This window comes from Triturus cristatus, chromosome 12, assembly GCF_964204655.1.
Source record: "Triturus cristatus chromosome 12, aTriCri1.1, whole genome shotgun sequence".
NCBI lineage: Eukaryota > Metazoa > Chordata > Amphibia > Caudata > Salamandridae > Triturus > Triturus cristatus.
The window spans coordinates 470873111-470885811 of NC_140595.1; the positions used below are offsets into that span (position 1 = coordinate 470873111).

The window sequence follows — 12701 nt, forward strand, 5'->3', positions numbered from 1 at the left end:
GAAGCCGGCAAAGGTATTATAATGATTGATGTGGGGCTCACACTTTCGAACCAAATGGGGGGGGAATGATGGGGGTGGGGGGGAATGAAAAAACGTATTCTCATTGGCACCTTTTGCATGATTGCTAGGTGTAAGAGTGCAGCTATTGTGAGTTTCATCATTTGTGGCGTCAAAGCACATTGGATATGTGTAGAATGGAGTGATGCATGGCTGCACTTTAACAAACCAGGGGCACTCAGATCCTGCAGAGGGCATAGCAGCCCTTATATTCCTTGGATGCACTGGAAGACCTGGAGTGTGCACTGGGGGCTCTTTGGCATGCACTGGATAGTGATTGGCAGTGCAAGCCCAGAAATGAGCTTTGGAAGCCCTCTCATATGTGCTCACAGATCTGGAATGCGCATTGTCAGTATTATGGTGTGCATGGCCAGCCATGGAATCTGAAGCAAGCTTCCCCCTGCTGCCTTAGTACTTAATGTTTTGCTTATTGTTGTGCTCCTGTCCTGTTATCAGTGTCCCACCATGCCTTGTTTACTACACTGCACAATAAGCGTTGCTAAATCATTTCCACTGAGTCTACACAGCAAGCAGTTGGGGCGAGTCAAAGATAGACTTCTATATTCATGTGAGCACAGTGCTGCCTGCATCAAGGCTAACTCAGGACCAACAGAGGCATGATTGGAGAGGTTAATTTTAATGCAGGAAACTATATTATGAAACAATAAGTAAACTATACCGTATTAATGTACATTTCAATTTACGGTGCTTTTGCAGCCCATTTGTTTTGCATCAGTCTAGTCCGGGAGGCATAATTAAAAAGCATGACTTGTATGAACAGGACATTCAAAGCAGTGACATATATAAGACAAAAATGTCCTTGGACTATTATGGTGACATTGTGCAAAATCTAACAAGAGGGTTGTTTTGAATCTCACGGTGGCACACATCAGGAGCGAAATGCTGGCTGTGTCTGAGTGCGCAGGACTCATTTGAATATTGAAAGGCAATCACTGTCCTTGCACAACCCCATTGTGCAAAATAGAAAATTGTGAAGGCAAAGACAAAGTACAATCGTCAGTGGCATGTCAGGAAGTGGAGATCAGTGAGTGGGTGGTGGAGCCTACACCCAGAGGGCAGCACATACTACTTGATCCTTGCATTGAGGACATGGATAAAGCAAATAGGAAATGTCATGTTAATGACGAACAGCAGCAGACATAGACAAGTATTGTTCTCAAGCCATAAATTAGAGAAGCAAATGCACATCATTTGCACTATAATCCAGGATTAGTCTTTCCAAACTCTCTATGACCCACAGGTTTTGCACAGCTCTTAGCAGCTGGCACATTTCCCAACTGAGATAATTCCCATTATATGTGTAAATCTGAGAACACGGCTAGTGGCCATGAGTTTTCCCCTGCCCACTTGTGCCTGCACTGCTGCACCAGAGAGGGCTCCCCGGCGCTGTGAATCATTATTCTTCAAGGGCGTTGTGTGTAAAAGCAGGTTGTCTGCAAATGTTTAGTTTCGCTTTGAGCGCCGCAGGACGTTTTATTTCCTTCTTAAGTAACACCTCCGACCCGAATCCTGGCTGCCCTGTCTGCCAACTTGCTGTCCTTGTGTATCCCACGTAGGCCCCATCCTACTCCCCTTGAATGGTTCTGCCTGAACTTCCTAATCACGGTGCTGCAGTGCATGCACGTTTCCGTCCGTTTGTAGGAGTGTTATGCAAGGCTTCCTCCCTCCTTGCTGAGTGGTCCCTGGGAGCAGGGGAATTGTGCACTCGCTAGGCGTGTGGGATTTATTACCTTTCTCCTGAACTCCAGTTTCCCCGCTCCTTTTGAAATGCATTACTGAAAGAATAAACAAAACCGCCACCGATTACAAATCAGTGTCTGAAGCATCCTGCCCTCCACCGCAGGTATTACTCTTATCAGAGGCGCAACTAGAGCCAAATTTCGGGGGGGGGGGGGCTAAGAAAAAATTTCGGGGGGGGGGGGCTGAACCTTTTAAGCCATAGGCAGAGTGGAGCTGCAGGGGCTCTTAGAAGGGGTGAAACAACAGCGAGGCCTCATTAACATGCAAATGGTCTTTTAAAGACCTGTGAAGTGCTCGGGTGCGGCTGTGTGTGCGCCGCGAGGCTGTCTCATCCCGGGCTGCCACACGCGACGGGGAGGGGGGGGGGGGGGGGGGCTGAAGCCCTGTGAGTCCAATGGGTATTGCGCGCCTGACTCTTATTGTGTATCAGTCAGTGGTTCTCAAACTGTGAGCTTGGTGCGTATCTGTTTGCGGCGCCCCTGGCTAGTTTTGATGGCGCACCAGGGTGCCGCGGCGCACAGATTGGGAACCACTGCCATAACCGTTTAAGATTATAAGGTACTTTAAGAGTATATGGTAGGCTATATCATAGAACAGCTATAAGGACATGGTTCCGAAAGCTGCAGACAGGCTCAGCTCATGCTAGAGCACCATCTCACATGTTACCAAGCACTCTGCCTCCAGGTTTGTTAAGGCCTGCCATAGGAGTGGCTGATAGGTACACATGTGTCTATATGTAAGTTAGGTATAGGAATACTACACCTAAGCAAGAAGTGATTACACGACCTTGCCCCAGCTGAGTGATCAGCCAGTTGTGTCATAATGGAAGGCCAGGCCAGGGGTTGCATAATACATGCTGCAGCCCCTGGTAGGCCTAGGGTACACCTATGCCCTGGGCACCTAAGGTACACTGTACAGGGGCCAATAAGGTGATCCTATCCAAATGAGTTATGCACCTAAAGTACATAGTATCAATTTAGAGAGAGAACAGCAGGGTTGTGGGTCTGATTAGCAGGCCCACAGCCACATCTAAGTCGAAAAAAGTAAAGCAAAAGCAAAAGGTGGGGGTGAACATAGAAAGCAGACCCTACTCTCCTACACGCTCCATCTTTCCCTGCTGGCGAAAAACAATCTGAGGATGGAGCCGAAGCCCATGCGCAATACCATCCAAAGGAGGAGTCACCGACCTCGTGACTTCCAAAGACTTTCCAAGAGGAAAAACAAACTGCAAACATCCGGGCCCAACACCAGATGGCGATCTTTTGAGTCCCTCCATAAAGGCTTTGATAGCGGGTACACAAAACAAAGACAATTGTTCTCTGTTCTGTAGTTAAGCTGCAATTGCGGCAAGATGTAATCGTATAGATGTATATGCTAAGTTAGCATAATGTAAGTGTAACAGATAGCAAATGATGTTTTGAGTTGAAGCATCTAGCGGATTAATTTGATTGTTAGTACAATAAATTACAAATCGTTTCCATTTTGCGGCATAGCATGCTCTTGTGGTAGGGCGTCTAGCCTCTTTAATGACGTTCATGCAGTCTAGCGGGAGAGTAAGGTAGCCAAACTCTATGATTTCAGGTGCCAGATCGCAAGGTTGAGTTGACTGGGATCTGGATGCCTTATCTCTCCATGGTTCTGTTTGAGAAGCTTGGGGAAAAGGTGTAACTTTTGATGAGGAACTACTGACAGTTCCAACAGGGTTGTGAACCATGGCTGTCGAGCCCATGTGGAAGCAACTAGGATCATTGTGAGGGAATGTTGCTTGAGCTTGCGAACCACTAATTGAATTAGCGAGAGAAGAGGAAGATGGTAAGCAAGTTTCCCTGACCAGTTCATCCATAGCCCATTGCCTTTGGACAAAGGTGGGGATACTTGGACGCGAAGTTTGGGCATTTTGCGTTGAGGTGTGTGGCAAACAAATCTATTTCTGGGTAGCCCCACATCTGGAAGACTGGGAGGAGTACTTGAGGATGTAGTTCCCATTAGTGGATTTGTTGCCTTTGACGACTGAGCAGATCTGCATTCTCATTGTTTACTCCTGGGAGATGTTCGGCAAGCAGATACATCTTCTGAGGTATGGCCCATCTCCATATGCTTTGAGCTAGGTGTGAAAGCTGTAGAGTGTCCCCCCCCCCCCCCTTGTTTTTGTATGTAGTACACTGCTGTCATATTGCCTGTATAGACTAGGAAAGCTTTGCCTACTAGATGTAGTTGAAAAGCTTTCAATGCCCAAAAAATTGTTAGCAGCTCCAGATGGTTTATGTGGAGTTCTTTTTGTTGTAGTGTCCACATGCCCTGAATGGTATGTTTTTGAAGATGAGCTCCCTAACCAGTGAGCGATGCGTCTGCTGTTAGCAATATCTGAGGAACCGGGTCGACGAATGGCTTCCCTTTGGAAAGGTTGTGTGTATTCCACCACTGGAGAGAGAGAAGGGTGCGGCTGTCTACCAACACCAGATCGGTTAATTGACCTTGAGCCTGGTTCCACTGATGTGCTAAGCATTCCTGTAGGGTACGCATTTGGAATCTTGCGTAAGGAACAATTAGAATGCAATAAGACATCATCCCGATCAATTGCATGAATAATCGAGCTGGTAATGAGTGTTAAGGCTGAAATTGTGATATCAGGGTTTGCATATTGCGTATCCTGACTGGGTTGGGGTATGCTAGAGCTTTGCAAGTGTCTATTGTGGCTCCTAGGTACACTTGCATGTTGGAGGGTTGGAGATGAGACTTGGTGAGGTTTACAGTGAATCCCAAGTCGTGAAGCAGCTGAACTGTTTTGTGAGTGTGATGTATGCAGCTGTGTTGTGACTTGGCTTTTATTAGCCAGTCATCCAAATAAGGAAATACGTGAATGTGTTGTCTTCTTAAATGAGTTGCGACTACTGCCAGACACTTGGTGAAGACTCTGGGTGCTGTACATACCCCAAACTGAAGAACTTTGAATTGGTAATGTTGTCTGTCCACCAGGAACCTAAGATATTTCCTGTGTGTCGGGTGAATGGGAATATGGAAGTAGGCGTCCTTTAAATCCAGAGTGGAAAAAAAGTCGCCTTGCTGAAGCAATTGGAGCCCCTGTTGTAGTTTAACCATGTGGAAGTGGTCTGATTGAATATAGAGGTTTAGGTGGCTGAGGTCCAGTATGGGCCTCAGAGAGACGTCCTTTTTTGGAATCAAAAAGTATAGGGAGTACACTCCTGTCCCTTGATGATATAATGGGACTGGTTCTATCGCATGTTTTTTTTAATAGAGGGAGAACCTCTTGTTTTAATAGTGTGAGTTGTTCTGGTGACATTGCACGTTCTCTTGGAAGGATAGTCGGGGGAGTGCAGGTAAGTTCCAGGCAATAACCATACTGGATAATTTGTTTTACCCACTTGTCTGAGGTGATTGAATTCCAGACAGGTAGGAACTGTGTGAGACGTTCCCCGACAGGTGTGGGATGATTGGGGGTAGAGGAGGAAAGTCACTGTTTATTGGCTGGGGAAGTGCGGGTGGAGTTACCTCTGTTTATTCCCTTAATATTATTTCCTCTGTAGCCTCTTCGAAAATAACCTCTGGAGGAGGTAGATTGGTTGTTATTCCTTTAAGAGGAGGAGGGATTCTCTGATGACACCGTTTTTGAGCCACCCCTGTAAAAGAAGCGGTGAAAGGAACCCCTGTTACAAGGAAATTGTAAGGCCCCCATGGACTTAGCAGTTTCTGTGTCTTTCTTCATTTTTTCTAGTGAAGTATCTACTGCTGGCACGAAAAGATGTTCCTGAATAATGGGCTGATTAAGTATGCAGGATTGGACCTCTTGCTTGAAACCAGTGATTCGAAGCCAAGCATGCCTATGCAGCAGTATGCTGGTGTTGATGGCAAGAGATGCTGTGTCTGCTGCATCTAGTGCACATTTTATGGAAATGTTGGTGATAAGTTTACCTTCCTGAATGAGGTCGTTAGCTTTGGTTTTATACTCATCAGGTAATACCCATCAGGTAAGTGTTGCATAAGTTTTTCCAACTCATCATAGTGAGCCCTATCGTTTGCCTGAGGCATCAATGAGTTTTGACTCCTTATCAGGAGGAGGGGTGTCGCCTGTCGTTTGAGAGTTCTCTCTTGCGGGCGTTAGATACGAGAGTCAAAGGGCAACTGGCCTTTTATATATGCAGGGTCTCTAGGAGCGGGCTTGTATTTTTTTATCCACTCTAGGTGTGAGTATTCTGGCTCTAAATGGGTCTTTGAATACCTGGCCTGTGTTTTTTAACAAGCCCTTGAGCATTGGCAAAGAATTAGTAGACCTTTGTGAGTCCGTAATGTCTCCACAAGGAAATCCTCTTCTAGAGGATCTGTATGTAGTTCCACCGCGTGATATTGAGCAGCCCTGTTGATAAGCTGCGCAAAGCCTATGTTTTCTTCAGGCGGGGAGAGTCTAGAGGGATACAGGTCAGGGTCCATTATTTTGATCTGGGTCCTTATTATAATCTTGCTAGGGATCAGTTTCCTGAGATATGTCTTGTGGTATATCCTAATTTTCATCCCCCCCCATCCCCATAATCTTTATCCTGTGTGTCAGGGAAAAGTGGAGGTGGTGGTGGATTTGATGGTGTAATTAGTAAATTGGGATTAAGAGGAGGAGAGGGAGGTATGTAAGGGGGAGAAGGGTTAGTACCCATGTCCTTTTTCTTCAGTGGTACCGGAGAATCCTCTGAGAGATCCAGCTTCCATTTTTTAGGAAGAATAGCCAGAAGGTGTCCAGTATCTGATAGAGACGTCTAGCCGCAAATTCCTTAACTTAGAATATCTTCAGGCGTCAGACTGGATCCGGAAAACCTTTCGCAGCAGCACCTCTTCGCGCCGGGGGCGGCGCCGTCTGGCTCCGCCTTGACGTTGTCCACGGACATGACTTCAGCGTAGCCATATATGCCCCTCCCGGCGAGCTGACGTCAGTTTTCTTCTTTTCCGCGTCAAGCGCGGATCCTGGAAAACCAGCAGTTCTTTGGCCTGGTTTTTGGGCCTTCTCGACACCCTCAGGTGTTGTGGGAACAGTGTGCAATGCCTTCCTGCTTTGAGGTTTGTGAAGCCTGTGCGCAGCAGATGTTTGGCACTGACCCGCACCTCATCTGTATGTGGTGCCTCGGCGTGCACCATGACTCCAAGGACTGTGACGCCTGTCAGAGGATGAAACCGAAGTCGTTGAGGGAGCATCGCATGAAATTGCTGGCCGCACGGATGTCCAGTCCGGCTCCCTCCCGTCGCCGCTCTTCTTCTCAAGATCGGACTCGTTCCCGAGGTCGCTCCCGCGACCGCCGTTCGACAACAGGTAAGCGTAAGCACAGGCTTCGCTTATGGAGATCTTCCTCCAATGTCCGTGCCGCTGCTGTCCATTCCGCTCGCACTGTGCCGGGTACGGGCGCACGGCAGCCGCCTCCTCCGTATCCACCCTTTCCGGGTGTTGAGGCAACGCGTGCCCAAATGGAAGCTTATTCAAAGGCACTACAGGCTTGTTTTGAGTCGCCCCCTCTCCCTGGTGCGCCTTTGGGTCCCACAGAGGTAGCAGGCACTTGTGCCGGGTCCCCGTCTGCGGACGTTTCCCCGGCACCGGCTGTGTGCGTCTACTCTGATTCCGGAGCCGACGCGATGCCACCGAGCCAGGACCCAGGGCACAGCCCTCCCCGTCTGTCAGCGCATAGCCCTGTGTGGCTTCCTGCGCCAACGACTGAGGCGACGCCGGGTCCTAGACCAAGCTCGACGCCGGCCCCAGCACCTCGTGCTTCCTCCAGGCAGGTTGCACTGGGATCGACGTCGGTCAGCGCCCCTGTCGCGTCCTCTGTGGAGGTCGTCGACGTCCAGGCAACTCCGATACGGCGTCGATCGACATTGGTACCAGCTTCTATTCCGCTTCCCTTGGTGGTTGCTCCCCTCGACTCCTAGGGCTGCAATAGGTCTCCAATGCGGCATCCGTCGACACCGGTTCTACCATTTACGCCTCCTCATTTGGAACTTGATGCTTCCCTGGACTCCCCAGATCAAGGAGCCAGGGTGCAAGTTCCCTGTGTTGCCTGGCCTTCGGGTCAGTCTCCGGCTCCTCCACTCCTCATGTCTAGTGGCAGGATTAGCCTTCAACCGTCTCCTACTGATGGTTTGTTGTCACCTACACGGATGGCGACTGAATCTGGTGCTGTTTTCGCGCGCGCTATTCACGAAGCGGCTGCTGTACTCGGCTTTCAGCCTCCTGTAGTGCCTCTACTTTCTGATCCTTTATTGGATCTGCTCTATTTGGAGCCTGTTGAAGTAGAACCTTTGCTGCCCTTCAGGGACTCTCTGCTTGACTTCCTGCGTGGCACATGGTCAAGACCCTCTTCTGGTGACCCTGTTGATCGGGCTATTGCTCCTAGGCACCGCCCTGCTCCGAGTGATCCTCTTTGTCTCTTCACCCAACATCTCAGGACCTAGTTGTTCAGGCGGCTTTTAATTTACAGTCTTCACCCTCTTGGCCATTGTTACCTCCCACCAGGGAGTTTAGGTGGCTGGATGATTATGGCCGCCGGCTTTTCGCCTCTGCCAGCGCAAGCGTCCAGGCTTTAAATACGGCCTGTGTGTTTGCGCGCGCATCCTCCGGTCTTTGGGACTTAGTTGCTCACCTTCTCCCTTCTATTCCAGAAGGGCCGCGGATAGAATTGCTTTGTCTTCTGCTGCATGGCAGAAGCATGGCACAATTTTCCGGTAGGTCTTCACTCAATGCCACTGACTCTATAGGACGGGTCCTTATTCGCACTGTGGCTTTACGCCACCATGCTTGGCTGCGCAACAGTCTCTTCCCAGATTATATTCGGGATGCCCTCAGGGATCTGTCGTTCAATGGAGTGGATCTTTTTGACCGCCACGCGGATTTGGCGGTCTCCCATCTTTTGACCGGGCTGCAATAAATCTTGGTGCCATATTCTCTGCATTCCTTAACGGCGCACATCTTAATGCACAGGTTGATATAGTTACCTGTTAGTGTTAATGACTGGTTAGCCATCTCTGTGTTCGTTCAGTACAGGCGTTTGGCTGATTCTCTTGTTTTTTCAGTCCTCTGACTGTGTGCTTAGCCCAAGAGGACGCCTCTCCTGGGGATTAGCCTTACCCTATGTGGGGTATTTGCTGGCATTAGGTTCTACCTTTGCCTTGGTACGCTCCCATGGAGTCTTTGAGCGGACATCTTGCTGGGAGCCACTCATCTCTTCCTACAGTGATCCTTGTATAGCTTTCCGTGCCGTGTCTATCTTGCACGCCTGGTGAGACACCTTGTTGTCGCAGTTCCTTCACATATGACACCCTATTTGCCGCTGTGCGGCCTGCTTATTATTGTTATTATTGGTGCAACTTGGACGTACAGCCCCTTCTCGGTTTGTCCTCCATGGTAGTGGATTAGCATATGTTCTCTGCTATGCGTGGTCATGGCCTCTTTCTGGTGGCTTATCCTACAGCAGTCTCCATATCCCTGCTGTTTCCGTACATGTGTTGCCACGCTTTTGCTTGGGTTTCATACTGTGCACTCTCAAAGGGGCGTGTTTTCCTTGGAATACTCACTCCTTGGGGTCCGGGGCCTTTACATTCGTACTCACTTTTCTCCACTTTTGTGGCTGGCCCTTTCTCCTACTCTGCCTTGCAGGGGACCGTTGTTCCTCCCAGGCAAGAGGCATATGTTGTGTACTGCCCTGGATATTGTCCTATCCAGTTTTCACATGTCTGCGGGTTATTTTAGCGTACCCTAGACTCTTGTTCTGTCACGCTTCTTTTTTCTGCGTTTTTTCTTCCTGCTCGGTATCTGCTCTGTGTTCTTACCCGGCGGATCCGTGCAGGCTATATTATTCATGCGGTATCTGGGGTTCCTGGCCCGATCTGCTTCCGCCACCAGCTCTTATGTGGTGTCCGGCTTGCTTGGTGCCCTTTTGGGCCGTTGCCTTCTTGCTGTTGTGCGCCTCTGAGTTGCTTCCGCTACCCTACAGGGGGTTCTTGCTTACTTCGTGTGGTTCCAGCATCCACACGGTATACTTGGATATCTTCCGGTATGCTTAGGTACCTTCCGGTCTTCGCTGTTGTTTGTTGATGCTCAACTGCTTGTCGTCGGCCCTTTTCACATGTTGTGATGGACCGCCTTGGTCATGGCATGTCTTGTGCTTTCGTACTACCGGCACCTTCCGGCCCTGGATTGGCATCCTGCCACAGCTGTCACTTGTGTCTTGCTGGTACTGGTTTCCACAGGGCTCCTTTTCGCTGTTGTACATACCAGTTACCGTCTCTCGAGGCTTTGCTGCAGTAGGCACACTGCATCCGACGGATCTCTCAAACCCTCGGTTCAGCTCCACTTCTTGCGAAGTCATGACCTTCCTTTTTTCTCCAGCATATCTAGTATATGGTTTCTTCTACATGCTGGCACTTGTTGGGAAAGGGGCAACCTCTTGTCACTGCTGCCCAACGTGCCTTTGCAGGTGCAGGTTCCACACTGCTTTTTTCCACTGTTCTGCTTGGTCGACCGGTAATTGCTTTTGCTTTCTGTTGCCACCTCGGATCCTGTGGATCCCTCAAACCCCGGCATTCTGGCTCTGTGCTTTCCTTCTCTCAACCCGGTATACACAACAGGGTTTTCGTGCTGTTCTTGATGGCTTCTGGTGCCTTTGCCTCCCATTGTTTCCGCTCTCTTTAGAGCTTCATGGTCTGGTGGTTAACTGCACTATCATTATTGTCCTCATTGTGGTTCGTTCCAAAGGTTGACTGTGCTGTTAAGATGCCTTATGGACGACTAAGTTCCCTCGGTAACTTGGTGGGGTTCAGTTGCAGACCCACCTCCTCCATGGGTATGGCTTTGGTATCTGTTCTATGTTAAGGAATTTGCGGCTAGACATCTCTATCAGATGAACGAGTTACTTAACTTTGGTAACTATGTATCTGGTAGAGACGGTCTAGCCGCAGATTCCTTAACGCCCACCCATCCTCCCCTTTCTGCGAGGACCTTTTTAGGTTTGGGCTTTCTATACTCGCCTCCCTTTGGGTGGCTTGCCTTTTTGCAAAGTGATACTCTCTCACTCCATCACAGACTGCTTTGTTCTGTTTCTCTGCTCCATTCCGCCGATTCTCAAGATTGGGCGGTATGTTGACAGATCATGTGTTTTTCCCAGCCCTCGGCCTGGATTGTACGGTGTGAAATCTATTCATGCTTTTTCCTACCTTCCCGCTCTTCCCTTCTCCATTGCCTTGTGGTCTTTGCTATCCCTGCGGCCTTTTACTTCAGATCTCTTGGCTCTGTACATTTATGGGTCCTTTATTGGGGTTGCGACGTCTCTTTCTGGTGACACCTTGTGGTGACCTCTCCTTCACTGTTTTACTTTCTGGATGCGGACTTTCTGTCCTCTGCCAGGCTGTTTTTCCACATCCTTGTCTCCCTTTCACGTTGATTGGTCTTCGCTCTTGTGGGGAGGCTTTTCAGAGCACTGGTCTGTCTCACCTGTCAATTCCTGCCTATTTTTTCATCATTTTTGCACACTGTTCGCATATTCTCACAGTTTTTTTGTAATGGCTCCGCGTTCTGATGCTGAAAAGTTTCTCTGACGAAAACGGACAGCATGCCGGGCGGGGCATATATTGCTTCGCTGACATCATGTCCGTGGACGACGTCTGGGCGGAGCCGGACGGCACCGACCCTGGCGCAGAGGTGCTGCTGCGAAAGATTTTCCGGATCCAGTCTGACGCCTGGGGATATTCTAAGTTAAGGAATCTGCGGCTAGACTATGTCTCTACCAGATACATCGTTACCAAAGTTAAGTAGCTCGTTCTTTAGGGCCAATACTAAGTCTCTTTTGTTTTGGATCCAAAAATGTGTCTTCAGATGGAGGCTCCTCGGAAGGAGTATCTTTTTCTGTAGGAGTGGATTTCAGCGTGGAAGATTTGGGCAGAGAGTCTTTGTTTGCCGACTGTTTTGAATCCGAATGCTTAGTTTTAGCATGTTTAGGGTTTAAAGCTTTCGCTTTCGGAGTGGCACGTTTCGGCTCCGAACTTTTCGGCGCGGAGGCTGTCGGTTCCGAGCTATTAGGTGTTGAGGATTTCGGTTTGGACGATTTCGGGTCTGAAGCTTTTGATTTGGAGGATTTCCGATCTGAGCCCTTCGGTGTTCGAAGGTGTAGGGCCTGGCACATGTTTTGTTTTATGTTTCGGTGCCAAAGGTGTTGGTTTGGCACCGGAATGGGGTCAGCTCGAGCCTGAGCCTGAAGGCTTGTTCTTATGTTTCATAGCCGGGCTGGAGGGCGGGGCATCTGAAATTTTTCTGGGGATTGACCCGAGGGCGAGGGTGTTACCGGAGCCTTAGATTTTGGTTGCGTGGGCACATGGGGATCAAGTCGAGTCGGCTTCGGACACGGAGACCAGTTCTTCTCCCTCTGCTTCTGCAGCTGGACGTTGGAGTTCTACATATTCGCCAAAGATTTCCGGTACGGAGCCGCTGCCAGGTTGCATCTCGTGGCGTCGAGCCCCATGATCACGAATGGTCTTCTTTGATCGGAATGATCGACACGCTTCATAGTCCTTCTCGTTGTGTTCCGGGGATAAGCAGAGGTTACAGACCTCGTGCAATTCTGTGTGTTGAAACTTAGCACGACACCCTGTACTTGCTTGAATGGAGTCGGTTCCATCGACTGCTGGCGTGGTCGGCACGTGTAGGCCCGACGGCCCGCCTCGAAGTTCCCGATCGAAGGTTTTCACAATTTACATGATGCGCGTTGAATGGGAAACCGCGATCGAAAGACAATACCGTCAAGGGTAGAGGATTGCACGTCACAGGGGTTAGAAAATTATACTGAACCGGAGCGCAGCAATACACATCCGAACCCGATGGCGGAAAAAAAATAACCTGGGGA

General features: G+C 49.4%; 1 protein-coding gene across 8 annotated transcripts in view; it reads left to right on the plus strand.

Annotated features, from left to right (window-relative positions):
• The window catches only part of TDRD12 (tudor domain containing 12), a 3486095-nt gene that overhangs the window by 2692981 nt on the left and 780413 nt on the right, over positions 1-12701 (plus strand). The gene's annotated exons all lie outside the window — the stretch shown is intronic.